Raw genomic sequence first — 13,365 nt, forward strand, 5'->3', positions numbered from 1 at the left:
TAGGTAGTAACGGAGCTCCATTTTACAGATGAAGAAACCGAGGCTTAGAGACGCTAAGAAACTTCTCTAAGGTCACAGGGTTGGTACATGGTGGGGCCAGAATTCAGAGCCAGCTTGGGCTGACTCTAGAGTCTGAGCTCTGGACAAGTGTGAGAATTGTGAGGGGGTAGCGGGGGCTCTGTGGGAAAGACTGTGGTGATCACTTCGTGATGCTGTCCGCAGGTATGACAGGGGACAAGGTGGCACCCAGGCTGTGCATTTGCCGACTCTGGCATTAAATGCTGTTGTTTCCTTCTAGATCTTGCTGGGTCACCCTGAGCAGTCCCCTGCCTCCCTGCCCTGACTCTCCTGCAGGGTGGCTCATGGGCAAGGCTGCCTGTGCTTCTTGTGTCTCCCTCTACAACCCGTATCACAGAGATCTCCTGAGTTGGAACCCTGGTCTGACAACAGTGTGGGAATTCTTAACAAGCACAATCAACCCACTGAGGGGCCCAGCCTAAACAGACCCCCTCTGGCAGTCCTGGGTTCAAATCCTGACTCAGTCACTATACAGCTTTGTGACTTGGATCAAGGCACCTAACTTCTCTGAGTCTCAGTTTCCTCACTTGTAAAGGATGAAATGAGGCAGGCTCAGGGGATGCGGTATTGTAGGTAAGGTGCTGATTAGCACAGGACCTGGCACCCAGTCACAGCAGTGTGAGATACTACAAATGATGGGTTCATACATTTGACTGACATTTATGGAGTGCCTGCTACATGCCACACATGCTGCTGGGCACATACAGCAGTGAATAAGTTGGCCAAGGCCCCTGCTCTCATGGAGGCGGAGTGTGGTGGCCAGACTCCGAGAAGCCCCCAATGATCCCTGCCTCCTGGTGTTTGCACCCTCCCAAATGAAGCACATGAGGACAGACCTGTGTAACCAACAGGATACTACAGAAATGATGGAGGACACTGTGGTTCCCACCTTGCTCCCTGGGATCACTTGCTTTGGGGCAGCCAGCTGCCATGTTTTGAGGACACTCAAGCAGCCCCATGGAGAGGTACAGGTGGTGAGGAGCTGAAGCCTCCTGCTAATAGTGCTAACCTTCCCACCATGTGAATGAGCCATCTTAGAAGTGGCTCCTCCAGGGACTTCCCTGCTGGTCCAGTGGCTAAGACTCTGTGCTCCCAATGCAGGGGGCCCAGGTTCCATCCCTGGTCGGGGAACTAGATCCTGCATGCATGCTGCAACTAAGAGTTTGCATGCCGCAACTAAAGATCCCATGTGCTGCATCTAAGACCTGGTGAGCCAAATAAATAAATAAATAAATAAATAAATAAATAAATAAATAAATATATATATATATATATATATATATATATATATTTAAAAGGCTCCTCCAGCCCCAGTCAAGCCTTCAGATGACCACAGCCCTGGCTGATACCCTGACTATAACCTCATGAAAGACCCAGGCAGAACTATCTTGCTAAGCCACGCACAAATCCCTGACCTGCACAAACTTTGAGATAATAACTGTCTATTACGGCTTTAAGATTATGTTTTCCTGTGGCAGTAGATAACTAATACAGGGACTTTCAGATGGTGATGTGTGATCTATGGAAGCCAAAGCAAGGTAACTGGATGGACTCACTGGATGGATGTATGGGATGCTGTGCTACCCCCACCTGTCAGGGAAAGCCTCACCTAGAAGGGAGTATTTGAGGTGAGACTTAAATGATGAGAAGGTAAAATAAAATAAAGATCTGAAGGGTGAGAGAGCAGGTGGAGAGAAGAGCGAGTGCAAAGGCCCTGGGGTAGGGAGCCAGAGGCCTGGAGCAGAGGTTGCAAAGACAGGAGTGAGGGGAGGGGAGGTCATAGAGGTGAGTGGGACAATCATAAGGGTCTCTTGCAGCAGGACTAGGAGTCTTCACTGCAAGTCTTCAGTGAGGGAGACAACACAATCCACCTCTCTTTTCCAAAGATGACTCTGTGGAGTGCAGGATGGCCTGTAGGGTACAGGGTTGGGGGAGGGAAGGTCTAGGGGACTTTTGTAGATACAAAGCAGTCATGGCTTAGGGTCTGTGGGACTGTGGCGATGGTGGGACACGGCTGGATTTGGGACATTTATTATTAATTTCACTACTGTATTCCCTCATTTGTGGAGTGAAGAGCAGGAGTGGGAATATCTACAACCCCGATTCCGTGCAAAAGAGCCTTTTCCACCTTGAACTGCTTGACAGGATTCTGGGGACTCGGCTCCGTATCTTGATGAATTCAGGGGCTCTAGAAGGGCTCCTTGCACACTTGAGGGGCCTCAGTCCCCCATCACTTCCTGCCAGCAACTGTCTCCTCCCCACCCCAGATGTACTCTGTCCTGGGCTTCCCACAGGGGATAGGCATGCGTGGGGCTGCAATTAGTGGAAATGCTGCCTGGAGAAATGCGATTATATTCTGATCTTGGGGGAGAAAAAAACCATCGAGCCAGTCAATAGAACAGAACATTGGTCTTGAGATAATGGGCTCCTGATGGTAGATTAATGTCAAGGCCAAGCCAAGAAGTTTATTTTCAAAGCAGGAGACATTGGTCAGGCGCCAGCATCCTGTAACAATAACTCTCCCTTTATACAAAGTGACTGATGTGGAAGCGACGTTTTTGTCTGGTGGATATTGCCCAGGTCACCGCTGGGCTGCCCTTGCCTGTTGGAAGGCAGAGCAACACTGAGCAGGTGGAGGACACCTCACCCTGCTCTATTTGTGAGTGTCTCCTGGGCAGCTGACTAGGCCGGTGTCCAGCTCTCTCGACTCCATATTAAACTCACATTAGCTAATGAGGCTGTGTCTCTGGCTCTGCTTGGCAGGGAACCTTCCTTTATGCAGACGGATCATCAATTTCCAAATCCTTCCCTGTGCTGTGACCTCGGGTTTCTTTGGCCCTGACCATGCTGGCCATCAGCCAGAAGGTTCCTGAGGGACCAGGGTGACCTTGATCTACTCAGCGGTTTGAGGCATCCAAAATGCCCTCAGATTCCTGGGATGTCTGCAGCCCAGGAGGAGTGCTGGCTTTGGACGATGAGTTTACTCCACGGCTTCCCTGCCCTGGACATGACTCTCTGACGGCTGAGTCAGAACTCGAACTGCCTTTAGAGAGACGCACACCTGTTCAGCAAAAGCTGCTGCCAAGCCCCGAGTCCTCTGGGAGCACCTGAGCCGTCTGAGAGGGGCCCAGCTCAGGGTACACTCAACCCTTCAGAACGCCCTCTGGCCCCCCAGAACACATCATACACAGCAGGCACCACCCCCGTGGTGTTCGCTGCTTATCTGGCAGGATCCCCAGACTGGAGGGGACTCTCCACCCCGGGACATGATAAAAGCTGGAGGCATGCAATTACAGCATGACTTGCCGTGGGCTGGGGAGCTGGGCAGATCTGGTCCTGGACTCCAGGTTCAGCTCATGGCCCATGTCACCTACCTGTGTACCTTCAGGCCCACCTCCCTCCCTTCACAGCTGAGGCAGCAGCCACCCAAGACCCACAGAAACCACAGCACTGTTTTCCTATCCCAACGCCACCAGTGCAGCCGTGTGACCTGGGGATGACGGTCACTGCTACCTTGCAAGGCTGCTGAGATGGACTGAGACAAGCTGTGAAGAGCTCTCAGCCTGATGCCTGGCCGTAGCAAACCTGATTAACGTTAGTCGTTACTATTTGCGAAAGAACGAGAAATACCACCACCTTGAAAAGATACAGTATTTGCCCTTCTGCTCAACACCATGCTATTTTTTTATCCTATGGCCTGATTTCCCAAATGGATAAAGTGAAGCTCAGAGACATGATGGAGTTTTTCAAACAGACTTCGTGGCAGAACCTGCAACTGACCAGGAGAATGACAGTGCCAGGCGGGTGGGGTACAGTCACGGGGCTTTGTTGCCCGAGGGTCTTCGCCTCTCCCCCAAGTAATACACTGGCAGAAGAGCCCAGCTGGTGGCAGAGAGAAGGGGAGCTGCAGAGCTGGCAGCAGCTGCGACCGTGTTTAGCCGGGACCCCGTCATATATGGATGGGGACAAAGACAGGCCACTGAGATGACATCTTGCAGCCCCTCTCTGCTGTCAGCTTTCTTCCCTCCCTCCCCTCCATGCCCTTCCTAGTCTCCATCCCCGCGGGGGGTGCAGCTGTCTGCTCCGGGAGCCTTGTTCCACCATAAGGAGTTTCCAGACACACCCTGCCATCTCGTTCCTTGGTGCTGTTTTCTCCTGTGGAACAGTCTTCTCCCTGGAAGCACCATGCCACTAGACAAGTACAAATCTAATTGTAAAAGCGTGCTCCCCATTCATTTTCATTGCTGCTTTGATTTACTTTATTAGCAAACTTCTTTTGTGTGATGACAGGCTTCATTACAGTGTTTATAAAAGACAATTAGTCGCTCTTACCTCCTAAACTGAGGAGGAAAGAAACGAGTAGTGATGAGCTTCAGGAAGACACAGTGGGCCCCGGTGAGTGCGTGGCAAAGGGGCCGTCCTGCTGAGGGGACCGCGAGTGAGCAGGGGTGGGGCGAAACCTCTCTCCCAAGGAAACGGCTGCCTGGAAACCAGTCAGTAATGGATGGGCACCCTACCTGCCCAGGGAGGGGAGAAGACACCAGTCAGCCATGGCTTTTGCTGCTGGCAGCAGCTGAGGACCCCGATGAAGTCCAAACCCTGTTCAGTTGCGCTTGGGAGCTGCACCATTAATATGTAATTAAAAGAATAATCGTCACCAATTATCCTGCATTATCTCTGAGCTTAGGAAGAACACAGGGTAGCCGTGATGAGCTTGGTTCTGGCTCTTAAGCAAGTTTCATGAATCTGAAAGCCTCAGTTTCCTCACCTGCAGTATGGGATGTATTATTGTGCCTCCCTCCTAGGGTTGTGATGAGGCTGGAATGAGGTAATTCTGAAGCATAGAGGACTCTGAGCAATCCTAATGGTGCTACCTGGGCACATGGTGGCTGGCGCTACTGGTGGTGGGCGCCACAAATATGCCATGCAGTTTCCCTTCAGAAAAGAAGGAATGGCGTTGGATCCATGTTTTCTGTAAGTTCATATGATTTTGAACATATTAGCTTGTTTCGAACAACAAGATACTGTTTCAGGAAGTCTCACCAGTATGAAAGAATCTCACTCATGTTCATTTTAGATGCTTATACTGGTTACAGGGTACAGTTGGTAAAAGAGCAGGAAAAAACCCAATTTTATTTTTCTTTTAAAAATCCATTTAAATTTATTTCTAGATTAATATATGATTTTATATAATATAGTTTTAAGCATATGTGTATCTAAATTAATAAATTGAATATCTGACTGTTTCAACAATATCCTGGGGCTTCCCTGGTGGCACAGTAGTTAAGAAGCCGCCTGCCAATGCAGGGGACATGGGTTCGAGCTCTGGTCTGGGAGGATCCTACCTGCCGCGGAGCAACTAAGCCCGTGTGCCACAACTACTGACCTGCGCTCTGGAGCCTGTGAGCCACAACTACTGAGCCCACGTGCTGTAACTACTGAAGCCCTCGCACCTAGAGGCCGTGCTCGGCAACAAGAGAAGCCACCTCAATGAGCAGCCTGTGCACCACCAACGAAGAGTAGCCCCTGATCGCTGCAACTAGAGAAAGCTCATGTGCAGCAACGAAGACGCAATGCAGCCAAAAATAAATAAATTAATTAATTAAATAAAGAAAAACAATATTTTATTTTATTTTTGTGTGTGTGTGCGGTACACAGGCCTCTCACTGTTGTGGCCTCTCCTGTTGCAGAGCACAGGCTCTGGACACGCAGGCTCAGCGGCCATGGCTCATGGGCCCAGCCGCTTCATGGCATGTGGGATCTTCCCGGACTGGGGCACGAACCCGTGTCCCCTGCATCGGCAGGCGGACTCTCAACCACTGCGCCACCAGGGAAGCCCTCCTGAGGTGTTTATAGTCAACTTGGCCAAAAAATGGGGGGTGGTTGCCTTACATTAGGGCTTTTTTTTTCTTTAATAAATGAATTCACTTAAGTTGCAGGATCTGTTAGGTTTTGGTTCATATTTGAAATAGCACAATCTCCCAACCACCCAGTGGGGGAGGTACTGGCATGCCTCTTACACATGAGGAAAGCGAGGCCTAGCGAGGTCCAGTGCCTTCCCCAGGGCTCCTCAGCTCATAAGTGGCAGAGCCCAGAGTGGATTCCAGGGTGGGGGCCCCCAGAACTAGGCAGATCTGAGACTGCACCTTCGATCTTTCTAAAGCCTGGTCCTGACCCTATCATGGTCTTCCACAAAGACCCCTCTTGGCACTTGTATTATCTGCAGGACAAAGGGGTCACCCTGAGCTTGCAGTCAAGCCCTCTGCCCCCTGCTCCGGTCACCTCTGATCCCCTCCACACCCCCTGGACACCACACGTGCATGCTGCTGAGAGCCAGCTGCAGTGCACCCACATTTCTGCTCTCTTGGGCACATGTGCTTTTCTTTCCATGAACAATGCAGCCCAGTACAAACATTCATTCGTTCATTCATTCATTCACACATAGCCTGGTCTCTGGTCAGCCTTGCTCTAAAACCCTGTTGGAAGAGATGGGGGCTTCCCTGGTGGCACAGTGGTTAAGAATCTGCCTGCCAATGCAGGGGACACGGGTTCGAGCCCTGGTCTGGGAAGATCTCACATGTCGCGGAGCAACTAGGCCCGTGAGCCACAACTACTGAGCCTGCACATCTGGAGCCTGTGCTCTGCAACGGGAGAGGCCGTGACAGTGAGAGGCCCGCACACCGCGATGAGGAGTGGTCCCCGCTCGCCGCAACTGGAGAAAGCCCTCACACAGAAACGAAGACCCAACACAGCCAAAAAAATAAATTAACTAAAAAAAAAAAGAAGAGATGGAACAGAAACTGGCAGCCAAGGGTGGGCCAATGACATAGAGCCTTGAAAGTGGGGTGAAGGTGTTGGTACCTGTGGGCCAACCCTGCCAACCAACCTACCCATTACTCTATCTTTCCACACCCCAGCCTGAGCATCCACTCTGTACCAGACCTTACCTACTGGTTACAGCCACGATTTTCAGTCTCGAGTGAGCATCAGAGTCACCTGGAGAGCCTGCTAAAACACAGACTGCTGGGTCCCACCCCTAGGATGTCTGACTCAGCAGGTCTCCGTGGGATCTGAGAATTTACATTTCTAACAAGTTCCCAGGTGATGCTGGTGCTGCTGGGCTGGGGACCACACTTTGAGAACTAGTGCCTCCTGGATTAGTGACAGCCCCTCTCAGGACAGTGGTGCCTGCCAGTTCACACTGTGTCTCTAGACAGCCCTGTGAGGTTGGGGTTTCAATGAGGAAGTAAAGGTTCAGCAGAAAGGGCAGGTGAACTGTCCCAGGTCTCACTCAGAGCTCATTCCAGAGCTGGGCCTGGAGCCAAGGTCTTTGGCCTCTGTCTTGCCGGCCTCAAAGCTCCTTCCACGCCTGTCTTCCTGCAACTGCAGCCCATACACATCGACCACAATGCCGACGTTAACAGCTATCATAATTGGTAATTTACAATACGCCAGGCGCTGAGCTAAGCTTTTAACACATTTTGATTAATAGTACGCTCACACCGACACTATGCAATAAGGATCATTCTATTGCCACTTTACAGATGAAGAAGTCCAGAGAGGTTAAGTCACTTTCCCAAGGTCACACAGCCACTAGCTGATGGAGCTTTCACCTGAACCCAGGTGGTTTGATTCCAAAGCCAATGTACTATCCCGCGCCGTTCTGCCTCCTTTTTTCCTCTTTTTTTTTTTGCGGTACGTGGGCCTCTCACTGTTGTGGCCTCTCCCGTTGCGGAGCACAGGCTCTGGACATGCAGGCTCAGCGGCCATGGCTCACGGGCCTAGCCGCTCCGCGGCATGTGGGATCCTCCCGGACCGGGGCACGAACCTGTGTCCCCTGCATCGGCAGGCAGACTCTCAACTACTGTGCCACCAGGGAAGCCCCCTGCCTCCTTTTTTAACACGAAGGTTCTGATCCAAACAGCTACCACTCACTGACTGCCTTCTTTTTGTCTGTCTCCAGGCTAAACAAACGTTTTATACCATTTAATTTTTTATTTTTTTTTTTGGCCTCGCCTTGTGGCATGTGGGATCCCTGACCAGGGATCCAACCTGTGTCCCTGCATTGAGAACATGGAGTCTTAACCACTGGACTGCCGGGGAAGTCCCTACCATTTAGTTTTTATAACAAACCTCTGAAGAAGTTGTTATCTCCATTTTTAGCAATAAAAGACCGAGGCATGAAGAGATGGGCACGTGGCTGGTTAGGGAGCGATGTACCACAGGTGACCCTTGGGCTTCCGAGCCATCTTCCTGGAGGAATGGTGGGAGGGGCAGGTGCCCACAGACAGAGACACCCATGGAATTTCAAATGGCTGCTCAAAGTCAGGAGCAGAATGCCTTCCCTGTTCTTGGCAGACAGCTCTTAGAAAGTCTGGGTACATGTGGCTGGGAGGAAAATGCTACATGCGGCAGAGCAAGTTCCCAGCATCCTCGGATAACCCAGCAAAGGAAGGAGCTAGCAACGGGTTCCCGGCAGCGACACTGCAGCTGGTCTGAATCGGAGGGGGCTGGCAGCGGGTGGTGGAAGGGATGGGGAGAGGCGATGGCACACTGGCACTTGCGTGGGGGCCCCGAAGGCCCTCCTGGGTGGCAACTTAACCCCCTCAGGGCTGGTCCTGACTTCTGGGGCCTCCCTGTAGCAGTGGCCTCTCTCTAGGCTGCCCCCTCCCACCAGGTGGAATGAAATGAGCACTGGGCTTAGAGTCAGGACATCTGGGATTTAGCCCTGGCTCTGCCACCTTCCAGCTGAGGGACCCTGGCCCTGTCCCCTAAGAACCTGGGGCATCAGGTCACAACATCACTCCTCACCCGTTTCTGGTGTGCCTACTACTTTCTTTTCATACACCCTATTTCACTCAACCCCCCTGATGACACGTGAGTTCCAAGGAAGGAAAATCTGAGAGTTTCCTTTTTTTAAATCTGCCCACAGCAGTCTGGGGCTGGGTTGGCCTTTGGTAACTGTATCAGTGTTGGACTATGCAGACCCACCCACCACTGAGACCTCCTGCCTCTGCTCAGATGTGGTGGGTTTCCCTCTCGGAACAAGGCTCTCCCTCGTTCCCTCGTGTGGCTTTCTGTCACTCCCTTGCTCAAGCGAGCCTGCCCCCAGGGACCTTCTGAACGTCTCCATCTTTCTCTCCAAGGGCAGCAGGCTGCTGCCCTTGTCTCCTGGAACAGACCCTGCAGAGGTGCGCTTGGGGTCTCCATCCTTCCCTGGGGCTCTCCTCACCGTGACTCCCTTCTCTGTAGACCTCCCTTGGGGGAGAATCTCATCCCTGAACTTGCAAATGGCCCAAACGAAGCACTGGGATGTCTACGGGGCGGAGGAGGGGTGGGCCGGGAGGCTGAAGAAACAAGTCTTCCCTTCTTCTCAGTTAAAAAAAATATTAATTTTTCTCCTGATTACAGAAGTGATATGTACTGATGATGAACGCATTCAATGTTACAGAGACAATGAAGCAGAAAGGGACAGCCACACTGTAGCCCTCCCACCCCCGATGCCCCAAGGGATGGGAAGCTTCCGTGGCACCGTGGGTCAGAGTACATCAAGGCAAAGGATCAGTCTGAAGTCAGACAGCAGGGCTGAAATCCCTGTTCCAACCACGTGGCATTGTGGAAGGATTTAACCCAAGACTCAGTTTCCTCATCTATAAAATGGGGGGGCACGGGGCCCCACGTTACTGCATGTGGGTGCTCAGTAAACTAGAAGGAGATTCTTCTCAGTTTTTTGTTTGTTTGTTTGCATTTGTCATATTTTTTAAGATTAAACACGCGACTATATATACATACATCAAAACAAAATTTTCACATCTTTTTTTAAAACTTAATTTTGGAGGCATCTAACTTCTTTTACATAATATTTCACTGTTGGGATGTGCTCTAACTTATTTATCCCCTAAGGATGCACATTTAGGTCATTTTCAGTCTTCCCCTTTCGTAAGTAATGCTTCAACAGATAGCTCCTACCTCAATCTTTGCTCTATCTCTCTTGGCTAAACTCCTGGGCGTGAAATTTTGGGTAAAAGAATGTGCTTGCTTTGAAATGTAACGGATTCTGCCAAATTGCTAACAAAAGATATATCCACTTACATTGCGCCAAGGCCCACATCTTTCTCACGCCAGCTCAGCCACGTTGTCCCGTGGACACTTCTCCTCTCCTGGACCTCAAAGTTGAAGACATCCTAACCTCAGCCTCCTGGGGACACTGTGCAGGTCCCTTTTCTGCTGGTCCTGCTGCCACCACCTCTAATCCAACCACCCTCGCATCCACGTAAGACCAAGGGCTTTCTCCACAGCATCTTATTCGAGCCTCTCTTGGGTAGGAAGGAAAACTCTATCAGCACCATCTGGGATGTGAGGGCCAGAGAGATCAAGCAATTGGTCCAGGGTCTCCAGGTGGACAGAGAGCAGAGATGAGAAGCCAGTGCCCTGCCTTCTCACTGAGTACCTCTCCTGCCACATCGCCATCACCCAAAGATGCAGATGTAAGCCTGGGAAGGGCAGGATGAAGGAAGTTATATAAGATAGGAACTGATGCCACTAACAGTTATCTAAAACACCTATTCTGGGCCAGAAACTGGGGTATAGAGATGGACAAAACCCACTCCCCGCCTCGAGGAAGCTCAGAGTGCAGTGGGGGAGACAGGCCAACCCTTGGGTCCTGTCAACAGGAGGTACTGGGTGCCATGCTGGGAGTGACATTCGGGTGGTCCCTAAGCATCACAAGGAGCTCAGGTAAGGCTGAGAGGACACCATATAGATGAGCTGAACCCAGAAGGATGACTGTGGGTTGGCCAGACTAAGGAAGGGCATTTCAGGAAAAGTGAACAGTGCGTGCCTTCAAAGATAGCCAGGCATATGAGCCTGGGGCTTGTAAGCCGTTCTGTATGGCTGGGTCAGGTGGACATCGGTGGTTTGCCCCGCCCCGCCTCCATTCCCCCTTCTGCACACAATGCCTGGGCTTTCCTTTAGGGAGCCAGCTCATCCCACTTTCCCAGCTCCAGGATGGGCATGTGACCAATCAGACTCAGGCTGCAGGTGACAGATCAGAACATTGCTCAGGGAGGGACAAGGGACCAGAAGGCCAATGAGACTCGACTTGGGGACTTACTACAGGAATCATGGGGAATAGAAACTCTTTTCCCACTGGGCTGCTGGGTATTTCCACAAGTGAAAATTTGCCTGAGAGGAAAGCCAACCCAGATGAAGGCAGAGCTGAGGGACCAAGCGAGATGGAGCCTAGATGAGATGGGTTAGTCCCTGGATCCAGCCGGGTCTGGAGGATCTACCCTGGAATTTCAGTTGGGTGGGCCAATCAATTCTGATTTTTTTGCTTAAGTCAGACTGGGGTCAGATTGACCGGGATTTTGGTGACCTGTTACCAAGAGTCCAGACTAACGCAATGCGGAGGAGAGTGGAGAGAAAGTAAGGGGCGGTAAGCAGCTCATGGAGGTGGGTGTAGGCCAGGCTACAGGGTTGAAGATTTATCCGCCCACTAGAACTGGGAAGAGTCTAACTGCCAAGCAGGAGAACTCTCATATGTGACCGTGCCTTTTGGAAACAGAAGCTCTATTGGCTGAGAGAGAGAGAGGGGAAAAAAAAGAGTCAATGACTCTCCTAGAAATTTCAGAGCCTTCGGAACATCTCTTCTGGGGTTTTCCCATCAGGATAGATGGCCTGGTCTGAGATTGGAGCCGAATTATTAATTCATCAGCCCTGATGGCACGTATCAATTTGTCTTTTTTTTTAACGTATCAATTTATCTTAATTTCTGAAAATACACTCATGCCTTTCAGACCAGTCTCTCTTCTCTGTCACCAAGAAGAAAAGGGATCTCAGTAGAGATTAATCAGAGGGAATTTGGCCCTTCGTAAATGCCCTGCTCTGGCTGAAACAGAACACCCGGCATTCCAGGGAGGTGTTGCCGGCAGACGAACGGGCTCTCCTGTGCCCTCAGCGCTGTGGGCAGGCCTTCCGTGGGGGCCCGGGAGACAGTGCACTGGCAGAGGGGCTGCCACCGGCTCCAGGAACTCGCGCTCTCAAAGCCCGGAGAGAGAAAGCCCAGGGAGAAATGTCTCCCTTTCAGACCTGGGGGACTCCTCATTACACTGTCTCATCTCCTCTCCAGAGTGAAGGAGATAATTGGATCAAATGGCAACAGGAGCCAGCCTCCCTCCCCCTCCCGGATGAGAGACTTCCAATACTGCTTCATTACCGTGTCTTTTGTAAATAAACTGTGGTGGGAAAATGCCAATTGTTCTGCCATAATTCCCTGATGAGCATCATCAAATGGGTCTTTGAAACGCACAGACTGAAATTATTTTGGGTTTAGAAACTCCTTTGTGCTCATTTTTCTCCAATCACTCTTCTCCACGGAGGGAGTTTCTGAAGGGGAACTTCTTGACCAAGGAGGCTGGTTCTGGCCAGTATTACACCTGCTCTGAGTATTCACTTATTTATTAAGTGCCTTCTCCCGGTCAGGCAACCCTGTTGGTTCTTGGGATACAACAGACAAAGATGGTTACCCTACTGGAGTTTACATTCTGGTGAGAACTCAGAACACTGATGTGCCCATTTCTGGGAAAAAACTTAGTAGAAAACTTCATAAATTAAGTTTGTTAAATTGACAGATTGAGGAACTGTGAAGTTAAAACTCTTCTGATTCCTTGTATGTGATTCCACTGTAAGGATGTGACATTTGGAAAATTAGATTGCATGGGCTAGGGATACTAAATAAATGACATATGTGCCATCGCTCGCTAAACCTGCACCCAGGGCAGACATCACTAATCAATCACCACTCCTTTTCTGATAAGCTCAAACACAGCCTCGCAATACATATTAACAGAACTGGGGCAGCTCCTACTGGTGGATCAGAGTTGGCTGGGAGAGCAAACCTATTTCTGACTTAGGCTGTTACTAGTTCACTTCATTGAGAGGCTGCAGGATATCCTAGTAAGTTAACCCCAGGAGGAGGCAAAAACTGAGAAGAAAGAGTAAGAGATTACAGCCAACCTCTTAGGCTAGTTTTCCTCTCAAGTGCTCTCACGTCCCTGCAGAGGCCTATACAACATGGCGGGTGAGAGCATGGGCTTTGCAGTTGGGCAGACCTGGGTTCAGGTCCTGGTTCTCTTAGTGTCAACTGTGTGGGACCTAGGTCTGAGTTCCACCTGCCCCCCTGTGAAATGTTTATAATAATGATACCACCCTCCTAGGGTTGCTTTGAGGATTAAATAAGCCAACACTTGTGAAGGGCTCCACACAGGGTACTGCCAGCTCTGATCA

The 13,365-nt window shown here is 50.7% G+C and overlaps 1 protein-coding gene across 1 annotated transcript in view; it reads right to left on the reverse strand.

Annotated features, from left to right (window-relative positions):
* The window catches only part of GALNT10 (polypeptide N-acetylgalactosaminyltransferase 10), a 224,520-nt gene that overhangs the window by 13,518 nt on the left and 197,637 nt on the right, over positions 1-13,365 (reverse strand). The gene's annotated exons all lie outside the window — the stretch shown is intronic.

The sequence above is a fragment of the Leucopleurus acutus genome, assembly GCF_964270905.1.
Source record: "Leucopleurus acutus genome assembly, chromosome: 3".
Classification (NCBI taxonomy): Eukaryota; Metazoa; Chordata; class Mammalia; order Artiodactyla; family Delphinidae; genus Leucopleurus; species Leucopleurus acutus.